Below are 15230 nucleotides of genomic sequence, written 5' to 3'. Positions count from 1 at the left end.
CAAACCACTTCTGTCTGTCTTCTCCTCGTACAAGAATTTCTAATACAAAAATTGCAATTTCATAGTTTGAGTGTCCCCAAACCTCTTCTTACACACCACATTTAACAATGTACCTCTCAAACACATTGTTCTTTGTTGTGAACTAGGCTCAGTTTTCCCTTGAGCTTTACCTATCTTTCTAGTAGAGATGGTACTAGCTTGTTCAAGAGACACATTTTAGAGTAATGGGATGGCTGGCAAATAGCTATGATGAATCATGAAATGTAATTCTAACATATGTTAAAATGTATAATCTAGAGTCACCTAATTTTATTTACAATATTTATCATTAAATATACAGTATTTTAATTGGCTTAGATTTATTCTTCATTTTCTTCAAAGGAATGCTGTAAGCTCCAACTATATGCGGCAAAGGCACTCATTGTCATTTACAATTTTCAAGACACCCACCTTAATTAATAGACCTTAAATCAAATGTGTACTAAACTCATTTAAATTTCAATAAAATTAGAAGTCCATATTTACACAGTCTTTTATCTAAGTGCTGGTGTCTGAACTGAAGCATCTAGTTTATGTTTCTTTGATTTCCCTTGATTAAACTTACAGAACTCTACATTGACTCTGAATTATCTAAAAAAGGAAACCCTAAAATTCAATTCTTGGTATTTTCTCAGTCTAGCAGTATAGAAAGACTAAAGTTTTCTTTCTATGGCATCGGGGTTTCTGAAAACTGCAGATGTCCTCAAAATATGAAAACTATCAACAGTTAAACTCTGAGTAAACAAGATCTATGCCATCAAAAGCGTTTGCGATGGCTTTGTGAGGTTGCATGAATACAAAGTATTTTTTTAAAAAATTTCAGATAGCACTGTCCAAGCTATGTACAGTTTCTTGAAATGTGGCTTTTAGGCAGAGCCTTTAATTCATATATACCATTGATATGGATAAGTGTAAATTGAATGTCTGCATTTATCACTTAAATAACTATCCAACACTTGCAGCAGAATGGAAAAGAAATATCTTGATAGCACGCCAATATGCTTTCTCACAGCTGTAGCAGTGACAAGTTCATAAGCTCAAATAACTAACATCTAAGAAAGGGAAATGTGGGGTGGAGAGATGACAGCTGCCCTTCAACAAGAATCAAGTTTGTTTTTCATCGCCCATATCGCAACACTTCGGAGTATGGGATACTGTCTTCTGGCCTCTGAAAGTACCTCAACTCAAGTTTATATTCCCCATGAATCCACACCACTTCACTGGGCCAAGAACATGCAATGGAAACAGCTTTTGGTTCTAATTCTAATCTGAATCCCATCACTAAATGAGTTGCACGGTGAGAAACATGTCTCTGTATCAAGTTGTACTTTCTTGATTTTTTTTATAATTAGAAAGAGAAATTTGTACCAACCATTCCTCCATTATATTTTCCACTTTAAACATTAAATTGACACTTAAGTATGAATGCTTTGGAGGCATTCTTTATTTTTACATACCTTGACCTGATCACCATCAGAATGGTTTTTTGTTTGTTTGTTTTCTTTTATTTTTTTTCTGTGTTGTGGGATAATGTTCTTGTACCCTGTAAAGATTTATCACGCAGTTCTTCCTTCTTCCTCATTGCTACCTGCGAGGTGGCTGTCATCTCCTTTGCGGCATTATGGCTGCCTCCGGCTTCTGGTGAAGCCCAAGATTGTCAAAAAGAGGACCAAGAAGTTCATCTGGCACCAATCAGATCGATATGTGAAGATTAAGCGAAACTGGCGGGAATCCAGAGGTATTGACAACAGGGTGCGGAGAAGATTCAAGGGCCAGATCCTGATGTCCAGCATTGGTTACGGGAGCAACAAAAAAACCAAGCACATGCTGCCTAGCGGCTTCCGGAAGTTTCTGGTCCACAACATCAAGGAGCTGGAGGTGCTACTGATGTGCAATAAGTCTTACTGTGTGAGATCGCTCACAGTGTTTACTCCAAGAACCGAAAAGCCATCGTAGAAGGAGCAGCACAGCTGGCCATCAGAGTGACCAATCCCAGCGCCAAGCTATGCAGTGAAGAAAATGACTAGATGGCTTGCGTGCATGTTTTATTTGTGTTTAAATAAAACCACAAAAATTGCCAAAAAAGAAAAAAAGATTTGTCACACGTATTGGTTGAATAAAACATTGACTGGCCAGTAGCCAGACAGGGAGTTTAGGTAGAGTGGCCAGACTCTGAGGAAGCAAAATGAAAATACCTCACTGAGAAAAGCTACCAAGCCACATGACTAAACATAGATAAGAATTATAAACTAATGTAAGTCGCAAGAGCTAGTTAGTAATACACTTGAGCTAATAGGCCAAACAGTTTATAATTGATATAAGCCTCTATGTTTCTTTGGAAAGAAATGGCTGGTGAACCAGTCAGGACAGAAACCTCTGTCTACATTTCTAGACATGTATATCTAATGTACTCATTTCCCTTCAATTTATACCTTTATTTTTAGTTTGAGTTACGACTAATTTCTTCCTGAATTTGAGTAACAAACCTGATTGGAAACTTCCCTTCCCCTCATGAACTCCTGTGTACCTATATTCTTCCTTTTCTGTATACATATACCCAATCATTGCCTTATTACAAACAAACTATTTTTGTTTTAAAACAATAATTCCTTGAGATGCAGAATGAAAGAGCCAGATGAGGAGGAGGATGGGTGACGAATATTGTCTTCTGGATATGGCATGTTAGTTATATGACATGACATATAAACTCACAGCAGCTTTGGTTACCTCCACCAAAGCCTGTACAAGATAAAGCCAGTTAAAATATAGTATGACTGGAGGTTAGGCTTCTTAACTGAAGCACTATTGGCAGTTGACAGATGCTCTTTGGAAGCATGGTCCCTGAAAGGTTGCCCAACACCCATGCACATATATGTGCCACTCGTTGAACTTAGTAGATTACTTTTTTAAAAGAGAAGATGAAGTTGAAAGACAAGTGTATTGGAGAAGCCCAGGAGAGTTGAAGAGGGAAGAGGAGTATAATCAAGATGCACTATACAGTATGTAGAATTTCTAAATAATAAAAATATTCTTTCAATGCACAAACTAATTAAACCATACCTTCCTTAGCTTTTCTTTTCCATTTGGGTCTTTAAGAGGGCAGTCATACTCTCGCGGTGGGTGACTTATCTTAAATCCTCAGGATTCTAACTTCACCTACTCCTGGAAATTATCCCATTTCACGTAGCATATTAGATGCCAGTTATAAGACCCCCAAAAGGACTACACTTATAATCTAGTACACAATACATAAAGGCTTTCATAGTTAATATCTATAATACAAACCACCGTGTTGCTTTTCCTGTTACACAACCCCAAACCTTAGCACAACTGACACCATGATGAAAGTACCATTCAAGTCATGGAAACTAGCACATAGGCAGCACCACCTGCCGCAAGGAAAATAAAGGCTTAATTTAGCCAAGTCCATAATTCTGGACAAGTCCCTAAATGTACTTTCTCTTTGGTTTCCATATTTCCACTCCAGGCTCACTGATCTTGATCACTAAGGTGTGTCAACCCAAAATGTGATTTCTGTGTTTAAAAGTTCACCCTGAAAAAGGCACCGTGCTGCACTGGGGTCCTGAACACCTAGTGTAGTTGTGATCATGCCAACAAAGACTTTCTGTTGATTTAAACCAGTGTCCAAGAGTCTTTTCTGATGAATATCTCACAACATTTTGACATCAGACATAACATTTTCTTATATAGAAGTCACCTTAAGTCCTTTTAAGGAGAGATGAGCTATATGACACCACAAGCAGGTGGAAAAATTAGTAAGAAGATAGTATTAGATAAAATGAATCTCTGATTTGTTCTACACTCCGAAAATTCATTAACTGGGAGATGCAGATCTCACCCACAGTGTGAGCCATCTGGAACACTGGCAAGTACATAGATAGAAGGTTAGCCTCCAGGTATATGCAGTGAAGGGCTCTGTAGACTCAGTCATACCTCTAAGTCTATTGGTAGTTGCCACCTGCTTAAATGGAGATAGAAATGTTTCCACAGTTTTATGGCAAAAGACATGGTTCTGGAAGTACCATCTAGGTGTTTTTGTACTAATTACAATGTACCAATTACAAAGTCCCAATGTACCAGTTACAAAGATTCACAGTATTACCCACATGGGCAAAATCCAAATATATATATATTGAACTGCCTTAAAATAGCAGACAGAGGTTCAACCAATGTATCCTCATAGGAAAGTCAGGCACAGAGATTCAGTCATCCCAACTCCATCTTCAGGTTACTCTCAGAAGCATTTGGGCTTATATAGAAAAAAAGAATTGTTCACAGAGCAAGAGTTAAGCATAATTAAATTGACATGTCAAAGTGTGGTGAAGTTGAACACTACTTCAGGCCTGTCTCAGCAAAGTGGTATATTTGGAAAAGTTTTTATTGCTTAAGAGGGCTAATCAATTGCCATGAGATGATGGTTCTTGCTTCAGGGAGTGAACTCATTATAGAGTGACCTGTTAGGCACTGCTGTTCTGGAATTCAGGGTGACTGCAGTTTTGAGGCAATGGCTGGAAATTCTGTGGATTCATCTATCAGATCTGAAACAATACACTGCAAATGCTGGCACATGCCTCAGTTACTCATCCACCTTCAGCACTAAGAATGAGACAGGTCAGGTCTCACCTGCCTTTAGACAAAGGCTCTTTGAATCATGGTACTCTATGCAAAGTTAGGTGGGTGATTGACCCAAATTAGAAGAGACAGATGGGAGCAAAGAGAGATGGCATCAGGCTCTTATCTTGTATTTAGTTACTTGACAACTCAAAAGAGGAGACAGTAATTTATTTATTAGCAAAGTCTGACTTTCAAGTCTTTGAGTATTTGTCTATCCAGTTCTCAAATATCTTATACTTGCATCACAACAAAGGTTAAATAAAATGAGTTTGAGTTCATTTGTTTAACAGCTCTGCTCTCTAGTCTATGGTTGTCATTCTGGCAAGCTTCAGATCAATGGGGGACTTAGCTCTAACAACAAGCCATGGGAAACAGGCTGAGTTCTGCTAAACCTTGAAGTTCTTCTAAGGACTCTGGTACATTCCTCAGAATTCCTCTCAGGCTGTGACATCTATTCATCTCTAAAAAGAGAATAACGGTAGATTCAATTCCTTTCTTTAAAGTGCAAACAGACTTTCACCCAAGGAGAAACTAGAATGCCTAGAGATATTGGGAGGGCCTGTAAGTTTCTAATCAAGCCCAAAACAAAGGTAGCACCATTTCTTCAAAGCAATGTCAATATCCTTATGCAATTGCATAATGAAGAAAGCATTCAATGGATTCTACTTAGAAGAAATAAACTGCATTCCAAAATGACTCCTGCCTTCTAAGAGAATAACACACCTTTACCGAACCCATCATTCATACCTATAGTCCCTATAGTTATCTGCATCTGTGTGTGCCTGCCTGAGTTTATGTGCACCACATGAGTGTAGGTTCCCAGATAAGCCAGAAGAGGTCACAAGAAGGAATTGGATTCCCTGGGATTGGTGTTAGTGGTAATTTGTAAGCCATCCCATATGCTGAGGACCAAGCCCAGGTCCTCTACCAGAGCAGTAAGTATTACAGTTATTTTCAATGCTTCTCATTTATTAATTTACTTAATCAACAAATATGATTAATGTGCTTGCTTTCTTGCAGACACTGTGCCAACTCTGGCTCCAGCATATCTGTGGCAGAAAATCTTCAACAGGAGGAATTGCCCAATGCTGAAGCAATTCCTTTGAACTGCCTTGCCTCACTCATGGTATCTGCAGGAACAGGAGGCATTGAGAGCATGGGGTAATGGAAACTTGGCTTTGCCCAGTTACCCTCTTTCATGGCCCTGTACAATATTTTGCTCTTGTACTGACTGTTCACTTGCTTCAGCCTTCCTGTATAACAAAAAGCTGCTGACACAGAGGTGTGCGGCCCAGATAGTGTAACAAACTTTTCTTTTCCCATCTGAAAATAGCTTAGTGACTCAGTTTACAAGAAATTCTGGCAACATAACAAATATGGAAGTGTTTCTTTCTGTATTGTGTAAAAGGATAAAAGTAATGGTTCCCGTGAGAGGGCCGTAAGAATGTAAGTTCTTTGGCTGTAAAGTACATTGTTAAGAAAATGAGAGACACATACATTTGGAAATATAATTGTGCCATAAGCAGCACAATATTTGGGGTTCAATGGTCTACTAGAGCAAAGGTGAGAACATAAAGCATACAGCAAGACAGGCCCACCACTGAAGGTGCCAGACAGCTGCCGGGAATGGACTGCCTAGAGGCATGAGAGCTAAGCCTGGCAAGAGTGGCACTGGCACTGAAGCAGGAACTGCACAGCCAGGAAGCTTCTTCATGGGGACTGCAGAGCAGAGCTTCCCATAAAACCCTGTGCTGCTCTTTTGAGAGACTATCACACAGGCATTTGGATTTCACCTATGTGAAAACACAGTGAGTTGGGAATTTGGGTGTGCTGCGACAGAATACATTTAGTTTGGGTTTGGAATTCTCCTAGATGTTCATTTGCTTGTGCAAATTCAAGCTTGGCTGAGGCCCACTGTACCTGTTGAGCCAGGATTATCAGTGTTGTAGAAAAACAAGAGAGGAAGGAGGAAGTAGTATTTCCTGTGGACTCCATTACCCTCTATATCCCATTTTGAATATTCTCACCTGCCTCAGAAGATCCATTTAATCACATGACTACACGAAATTAAGTCATGAGAGTTAGGAAGAGAAACAAGAGCTTGTGGGGTTTTTTTTTTGTTGTTGTTGTTGTTCATTTGGTTTGAGGGGTTTTGTTTGTTTGGGAGGTTGTTTGTTTGTTTTTTGTTTTTTATTGTTGTTTGGTGGTTTTAGTTTTTTTTTCTTTTCCTTCTCTTTTTTCTTTTCTTTCTTTAATTTTCTTTTTTTTGAGACAGGGTTTCTCTATGTAGCTTTGGTGCCTGTCCTGGAACTAGCTCTTGTAGACCAGGCTGGTCTCGAACTCATAGAGATTTTCCTGCCTCTACCTCCTGAGTGCTGGAATTAAAGGCATGTGCCACCCCCGCCCAGCTTAAACAATACTTTGTTATAGCAAGGAAGAAAACAATGGAAAAAAAGTCACATTTTTGTTTTCAATTCATTCACTTATGCTATAAAGCCTTACTGTATCATGTGCACTGAATACTAGTCAAAAAAAATAGGATAAAGTGGTGAATAAAAGAAAAATAATGTCTTTCATAATGGTATTTATATTCTACTGAGAAGAGACGATAAACATAAAATACATCAAATATGTTATAGAATTTGTTTTTATACAAGTAATGTCTGTTGTTTCAAAATACATATCTCAGTATCTTACTGGGTATAACCAAGAAAGGTTTATTTTCCTTCACATCATGGTATGTTATGTGCTGTGTGCACACATTCATCTTGGAGCTAAATCATCCGGAAAATGACATCTGGAGTTACCATGCCAAGAAACAAAAATGATAAAAATAGAGCAAAGACCTCCTCCATTAGAATGTGATACACGTGACTCCTGCTCAGATTTGATGAGTCAAATCTGGTCACATGTCTCCATGTTAACTGCACTGTGGGCTGAGAGTAGCATAGAAATACAGATATACAATGAGTGATGATATCTGCCATAGTACGTTAAAAAATCAAAACTACAATGGGACATAAAGAATAGCGGCAAGTGGGTAGGAGTGTCAGGCCAATGATGTAAGTTGACTGTGCTGTTAAGTCAGGCAGTGAGGGTAGTTTCTAATTCTCAGGTAAGTTCAGAAAAAAAAAGATTTGAATGTTTGAGAGTTATTTCTCATGGAGAGAACATGTTTATGCAGAAGGAGCCAAGACAGAAAAGTCATTAGCAAAGGTGTTGTTCATTTCCAAGGCATGTCTCCTCTGAGTAAGACGCAGGGACAAGGAATTAAAGCCACAGTCAGAGAATGAATTTTGGTTTAATCTCCAACAGGGAGCTTTCCTGTATTATATAATCAAGTTGGCCACCAGAGTATTGAAAGCAGTCTATAACGCATAAAAGAGGACAAAAGAAATGGGGGTAGGAATACAGTTGCAATAATCCAAGGTCAGGTGATGACAATTCAAACAGGGCAGCTGCTATAAGAATGCTAAGGTGTGTTAGTATTGTGCTGATTTGTGCTGATGTTGGAGACATGAGCTGAACTCCCTAGCAGTAATACAGTGTGCAGGAAGAAGAGGTGGAGAACGGAAAGCACCATGCCTATGAGCAAGTGACCAATGCTGGACAGAGAGATTCTGGACTGAAGTGCAGAGACAAACCTTGGGAGAAAATCCATATTGGAGTCCATGGCTCTAGAAGGCTATGGAGTGATCAGGGAAACAACACCCAAACAAGAAAAAGACATGACAAGCACTGGCTTAATGTGCAGCATGCCAGAGAAACGGGGTCAGAAGACAACTTTTTACTAAAGCAAGTGCTTTACAAATATGGTGGACGGTCTTACAGTACAAAGGCCAAGCTAGGGCTATGGAGGAGTTGGGTCAGTATGGGAACATGCTTGCTGCACAAACACAAGACCTGAGTTCAAATCCCAAGAATCTTCTTAGAGCTGGAGACACAGTAGCACACATATTCAATCCTCATGCTCCTAAATAAGATGGAGAGCAGAGATAAGGAGTCCCCTGACCAGTACCAGCCACAAACAGATCGTGCTGGCAATTTCTGTCCATGCAGAGGAGTCTGATTTGCTTTTGTTAGTACAATATGTATAATATGTATAGAACTCCTGGAAGTACATGTAACTGTCTGAGAAGCTTAACAAAAAGGCTTATCATAGTGGGTTGAGACTGGGATCAAAATGGAAACACAGCTAGCTTCAGAGACTGTCTCCAGTACCAAGAGGTAAGGTGGTACTGAGTCAGCAAAAAATCTGTTGATTATAAGGGAACCAAGAACACCAGCATAAACCATGGCATCAGCAGAAAATTCAGTTGTGTGTGTGTTGTGTTCTTATTCTCATAACCTTTATTCTTTGGGATAAAATCATTCTCTGAACTTGGAAGTAGGCTAGCATCCCAGAAATCACAGTAATCCTCCTCCTGTCTATGTTCCTCAAAGCATAAGGGTTATGGGTAATTATGGATGATCAGTTTTGTATCGTTTTGGTTGTTGTATGAGTATTGTGGTCCTAATGCTTACATAGTAAGTATTCTTATCTGATGGACAATCTGTCATTCAATGCCCAAGGAATGGAATTTTATCAATAAAAAGAATCATGTGGTCCACATTGCTCAGTTATTCCAATAGCGTAATATCATATAGGTTTCTGACTCAGCTGTCCACATACAACGCATATACAAACCCATTTGTTCCCAGAAGGAGCATGATCGAAACCTGAGAATATCCATTTTTTTAACTGGCAACAGGGAATTTATCTAATGGTAAGGGAGGCATTTTGTTAGCCTCCCCGCTTGCATCTGCCATCACTGTTGAGAGTAATCATCTTTTATGCTAGTTCTAAAGGACCTCCTGGTGAACTGATATCCATCTGAACTCAGGTAACAGGAAATAGTTTCCGTTACTTTCCCAAATTATTATTCTTTTTTTTTGTTTTTTTTTAAATTTATTTATTTATTAAAGATTTCTGCCTCCTCCCTGCCACTGCCTCCCATTTCCCTCCCCCTCCCCCGATCAAGTCCCCCTCCCTTATCTGCTCGAAGAGTATCAGGGTTCCCTGACCTGTGGGCAGCCCAAGGACCGCCCACATCCAGGTCTCTTAAGGTAGACAGAAGTTTCTGTCCTATCCCATAGCCATTCAGTCCCAAAGAAACAACAGAGGCTTATATTAATTATAATTGTTTGGTCTAGTAGCTCAGGCTTATTATTAACTAGCTCTTAAAACTTAAATTAACACATAATTCTTGTCTATGTTTAGCCATGTGACTTTATGCCTTCTATCAGTGAGACATTCTCATCTTGCTTCCTCTGGCTGGGGACTGGCTCTCTGCCTTTCATTTTCTCAGAATTCCCCTTATCTGGTTGTTACTTTTACTGGTTAATAAAGAGACTGCCTTGGCCTTTTGATAGAGCAGAAAATTAGGTAGGTGGAGTAGACAAAACAGAATGCTTGGAAGTAGGGAAGTGAGGGAGATGCCATAGAGCCAGTTGCCAGGTCAGACATGCTGAATTTTTCCTGATAAGCCACCACCTCGTGGTGCTATACAGATATTAGAAATGGGTTAGGACGAAAAGCAGTCCTGCACGCCTCCTCATTACAAATGGCGTCCAGATGTGGATAATCTAATCCACAGAAAGCTGGAGAAAGCTTGGGAAAGAATAGAGTAAAGCATGTTTTCTTGGTAGCAGCAATTTCTCTTGTCTTATCTGCTTGCTAGAGGCAAGCAAGCACTCTTATCTAAGAGAGGCTTTTTGACTCAGCTTTAGCTGCAAAACCCTGCAGCTCTTTTAAGAGGTCCTGCCACAAAACACTTAAATGGTGTTGATGAAAAGCTGAAGGCAGCTTTTCAGTTTTCATCCATAGTAGGAAAAAAGCTGCACCATTTTAAAATGCTGGCTTTCTGGGCCATCCTGCCAGGGCAAACTCTGACTCTTTCAGGCAGGCAGTCTAACTGAGTGTGGTCTGTCAACAGAATGCAGCAGCTTCCTTGCTGGCAGGGACCTTGAAATGCCATAGAGTTGTGGCTATAAAAATGGCTATAGCCAGTACCTCTGCCACAAGGCTAGAAAGCTGAGGAATGGGCTGGATCCAGCCATCAAAGCCATGGCATTAATTCTACCCATATTACTTGGTAAATTAAAAACTCAAATGGTCAGAAAAAGAGAGAGATATACAGTAAAGAGAGATTCAAAGACAAAGAAAACCTCTAAATTGTTTACAGTGAGTTAAAAATATATGCAGGCTAAAGGCTAAAGTTCTTAAAGATTAAAAAAAAAACGAAAGAGAGTAGTTGGGTGTGGTGGTACACACCTTTAATCCCAACACTATGGAGGCAGAGGTAAATTGACATCGGAGACTTCAAGGGGCAGAGGTAGATTGACCTCTATGACTTCAAGGTGTGGCAGGACACACCTTTAATCCCAATGCCTGGGAGGCAGAGACAGATGGATCTCTATGAGTTCAAGGGCAGCCTGGTCTACAGAGTTATTCCAGGACAAAGATATACAGAGAACCTGTCTCAAAAAGTAAAAATAAAACAAATAGAGTTAAAATAAAGCCATACAAAGATGGAACATACACAGAAAATCTTGATATTGTATGCTATTATGTTCTCTTTGAATTGTTTGAATGCTGAGGATGGAGCAACAGCTGCTAAAAGATATTTGTTTATAAATGCTGCTGAACTAATACAAGATAGGTATTTTGAAAATACCTTGACTTCAAAATTTGGATCTAAGGTTGTGATGCTTTGGAAAAGTTCTTTTGTTTTCACAGAGGATGAGACCCTGTGGATTGCTTTTATCTCAACATGGTATGATAAACCACGTCCTCCTGAAAGGTTGCCGTGAACACCCTCAAAAAATTATTTCACTCAACTGGTGAATGAGATGAACCTGGCACACAGGTTATACCATGAAAGATCTGATTGACAGCACCCCCACTCAGCATGAAGCAGTTTGGAGAGAAATAACTACATCCATATTCCCAAATATTGTTTATAATTGTTCTTTTACATTTAAAGGGGGATATGATATAGATATGAATAATTTACATTGCTATAAATTTTGCCTTATTGATAGAATTTTAAGGTCAATTTTGTAATATGTATATGTATTTCTACTCTTGATTAAGGTATTGTGATTGTGTAGTTCATTTAAAAATGTAATGTATAATTAGGAAATATAGGTTGTTAATGGATAATCATCAATAATAGTCAAGCTTGTAGTTATGTTAGGTAGATTTTCTAGATATATAGAGATATATTTCAGTAAGATAGGCATTCTTCATATCTTTCAAAGACTACAGAATATGGCATTTCATGTTTTAATAACTTAGGGCTTTTCATGACAATGAGACGCATCTGCTACTGGCAGCACCAATCTAATTCAAGAGGAAGATGGGCATCGAAGAGGCTCCTTATAGAGTTGGTTAGCCATTTGGGCAAGAAACTGCTCTTGCCTGGACTGTTGCATAAACTGGACACAAAGAACCTGCAGAAAGAGGACTGCTGAACTTGCCAAAAGGTGAGATGGTCTTTTGGAGTTCCTGACTCAAGAAAGAGTCTGTGAGACATTCTGCAGGACTCAGAAAAAAGTGACTGAACTGTCTTTAAATTTTCCTGCTTCATAGAAAAGGCTGCTGGATACTATGGGCCTGAAGAACAAAGATAGATGCCCCAACAGTACAGAGGAACTTTGGGTGACTGTTCAGGCAGCAAGATGTCTCTGTCATTTCTAGAGATTTTGAAGTTTCTTAGTTCTTGTTTACTTAGGTGATATTATATCCTTCTGGAGTCTTTGATGGAGTTGAAGAATTGTTAGTTATAGTTATAGTTTTCCTTTGTTATGATAAAAGACAAAATAGACCTAAATATTGTAATTGCAATTCTTGCTTGATAACTGTTTTGTTATATGTAATTTTACTATGTTAAAGTGAAAGCCTTTCTTTTTTGTTTAAACAGAAAAAGGGGAAATGGTGTAGGTGGGCCTTCTGTCTATGTGTTACTTTCATTGGTTAATAAAGAGACTGCTTTGGCCTTTTGATAGGGCAAAAATTTAGGTGGGTGGAGTAGACAGAACAGAATGCTGGGAAGAAGGGAAGTGAGGCAGACACCATGGAGCCAGCTGCCAGGTCAGACATGCTGAATTTTTCCTGATAAGCTACTACCTCGTGGTGCTATACAGATATTAGAAATGGGTTAGATCAATATGTGATAGTTAACCAATAAGGGACTGGAGATAATGGGCCAAGCAGTGTATAAATGAATACAGTTTCTGTGTTTTTATTTCTGGGGCTAATCTAGCAATGTGGGAGTCAGGCAGGACAAAAAGCAGGCCTTCTCGCTTACTCACTACATTCCACTTTCCTGCCTGGCTACTGGTCAATCAGCTTCTTATTAAACCAATATAAGTGGCAAATATTTACAGTATACAAGAGCATTCTCCCATGGCAGGCCTATGTTGAAAAAACTTTGAAATTTAATCATAAGTTTAAAAAATGCTTACCCCTAATTTTCACTGGGTTAAAAAGAAATGTAGAACATTAAATAAGTTGAGGAGTAAATGATTGAATTTTATTTTCTCTGCATTAGGAGTCACTTAAATGTTGGTTCAAAGGTATGGTTCACCTCACCCAAAGAAGTGCTGGTCCAAAGAAGATTTCAGGTGTCTAGATAGTTATAGTTTCAAGGAAGTAGGAGCATGAACTTCATTATTCCCCCAACATGTATTGTGTGGGATATGTATATATATATATATATATATATATATATATATATATATATATGTGTGTGTGTGTGTGTGTGTGTGTGTGTGTGTGTGTGTGTGTGTGTGTGTATACATGTATACACGCACATATACAGAATGTAAGTAAGAGTTCCCAAAAGAATTAGACCAGTAGAAGAATAATAGAAAGAGGAGAGATTTATTGTGGTAATGCATTCATGTGATTATGAAGACTGAGAAATCTCACAATGTTTTATATTTGAAGCAGAAAGAATGGCAAAAAAACCTTAAGCACAAATTACTGGTGTGTGTGTATGATGTGTGATTCCCCTCTGTATGTTTTGAATGTGTTTTATTACCATTGATTAATAAATAACCTGCTTCAGCCTATAGCAGGGCAGAATATAGCCAGGCTGGAAGAGATACATAGAAAGAATAGGTAGAGTCAGAGAGATACTACTTAGCTGCCAAAGAAGAAAGATGCCAGTCACCAGCCAGAACCTTATCAGTAGACCGTAGTCTCATGACAATACATAGATTAATAGAAATGAATTAATTTAAGATATAAGAGTTAGCTAGAAATATGCATGAGCTATCTACCAAAAATGTTGTAATTAATATAATTTATGTGTTATTATTTGGGTCTTGGAGGCTAGGAAACTAATGAGCAGTCTCTGTTTACAAAATGGCATGCCAACATGGGACAACTACATCCACATAAAAACTGAGAGAACTTGAGAAAGAATTATAGATACAAAAGAGCAGAGTAAAGCACAGCTTCTTTGTACCTGAATTTTTCAGATAGACTCTGTTTGATGCCAGCAAGAAGAAAGACACAGAACCCATTTAAGTGCTCTACAGCCAGATCTCTTGAAAGCGCCAGAGCTGTGCTGGCAGCATGGTCCAGCAAGCTGCCAATTCAAAACCACACAGCTTTTTTTTTCTGCTATGGCTGAATCAGGAAAAACTCTCTTAAAGGAGCCATGGAGAGTTTTTGTTTGGTTTCCTTTTTTTTTGTTTTGTTTTTGTTTTTGTTTTTTTTTGCCTAGAATTCCTTCCAAATATCTTTCAGATTTTAAGTGGATTTTATTTGCACATGTTGGCTCCAATTTGTTGTAGGAGGCTGCTTGTTTTTTCCCAGTCACCTGGCAGCTCAGAACCAAAATAATCACATAGAAACCATATTATTTGCAATACTGGTTGGCCAATAGCTTAAGCGTATTTCTGACTAATTCATATCTTAAATTAACCCTTGTCCATTAATCTGTGTATTGCCACAAGACTGTGGCTTACTTAGTAAAATTCTGGCATCTTACTCTGGTGATATATTGCTTCTCCTGACTCCTTTCTCTCAACATTCATTTTAGTTTTCCCCACCTAGCTCTGTTCTGTTCTGCTCTGTTATAGGTGCAAAGCTGTTTCTTTATGCATTAACCAATAAGAGCAAAACATATCAGCTGTAAAAGTTCCTTGGTGGAGTTTTGGGGGTCGCTTATGTACACTATCATATCATCTGCAAATAACGAAAGTTTCACTTCTTCCTTTCCAATTCGAATCCCCTTGATCCCCTTATGTTGTCTTATTGCTATTGCTAGAACTTCAAGCACTATATTGAAGAGGTATGGCGAGAGTGGACATCCTTGTTGTGTTCCTGAGTTTAGTGGGATGGCTTTGAGTTTCTCTCCATTTAATTTGATGTTACCTGCCGGCTTGCTGTATATAGCTTTTATTATATTTAGGTATGACCCTTGTATCCCTAATCTCTCCAAGACTTTTATCATAAAGGGATGTTGAATTTTGTCAAATGCTTTTTCAGCATCTAATGAAAT

At 38.7% G+C, this 15230-nt stretch overlaps 1 pseudogene; it reads left to right on the top strand.

The window, feature by feature from the left end:
• Window positions 1–1119: 1119 nt before the first annotated feature.
• Window positions 1120–2066, top strand: LOC142838273 (large ribosomal subunit protein eL32-like; annotated as a pseudogene).
• Window positions 2067–15230: the final 13164 nt, after the last annotated feature.

Source organism: Microtus pennsylvanicus, chromosome 19 (genome assembly GCF_037038515.1).
Source record: "Microtus pennsylvanicus isolate mMicPen1 chromosome 19, mMicPen1.hap1, whole genome shotgun sequence".
NCBI classification, from domain to species: domain Eukaryota; kingdom Metazoa; phylum Chordata; class Mammalia; order Rodentia; family Cricetidae; genus Microtus; species Microtus pennsylvanicus.
This window is presented reverse-complemented; position numbering and strand designations above follow the sequence as displayed.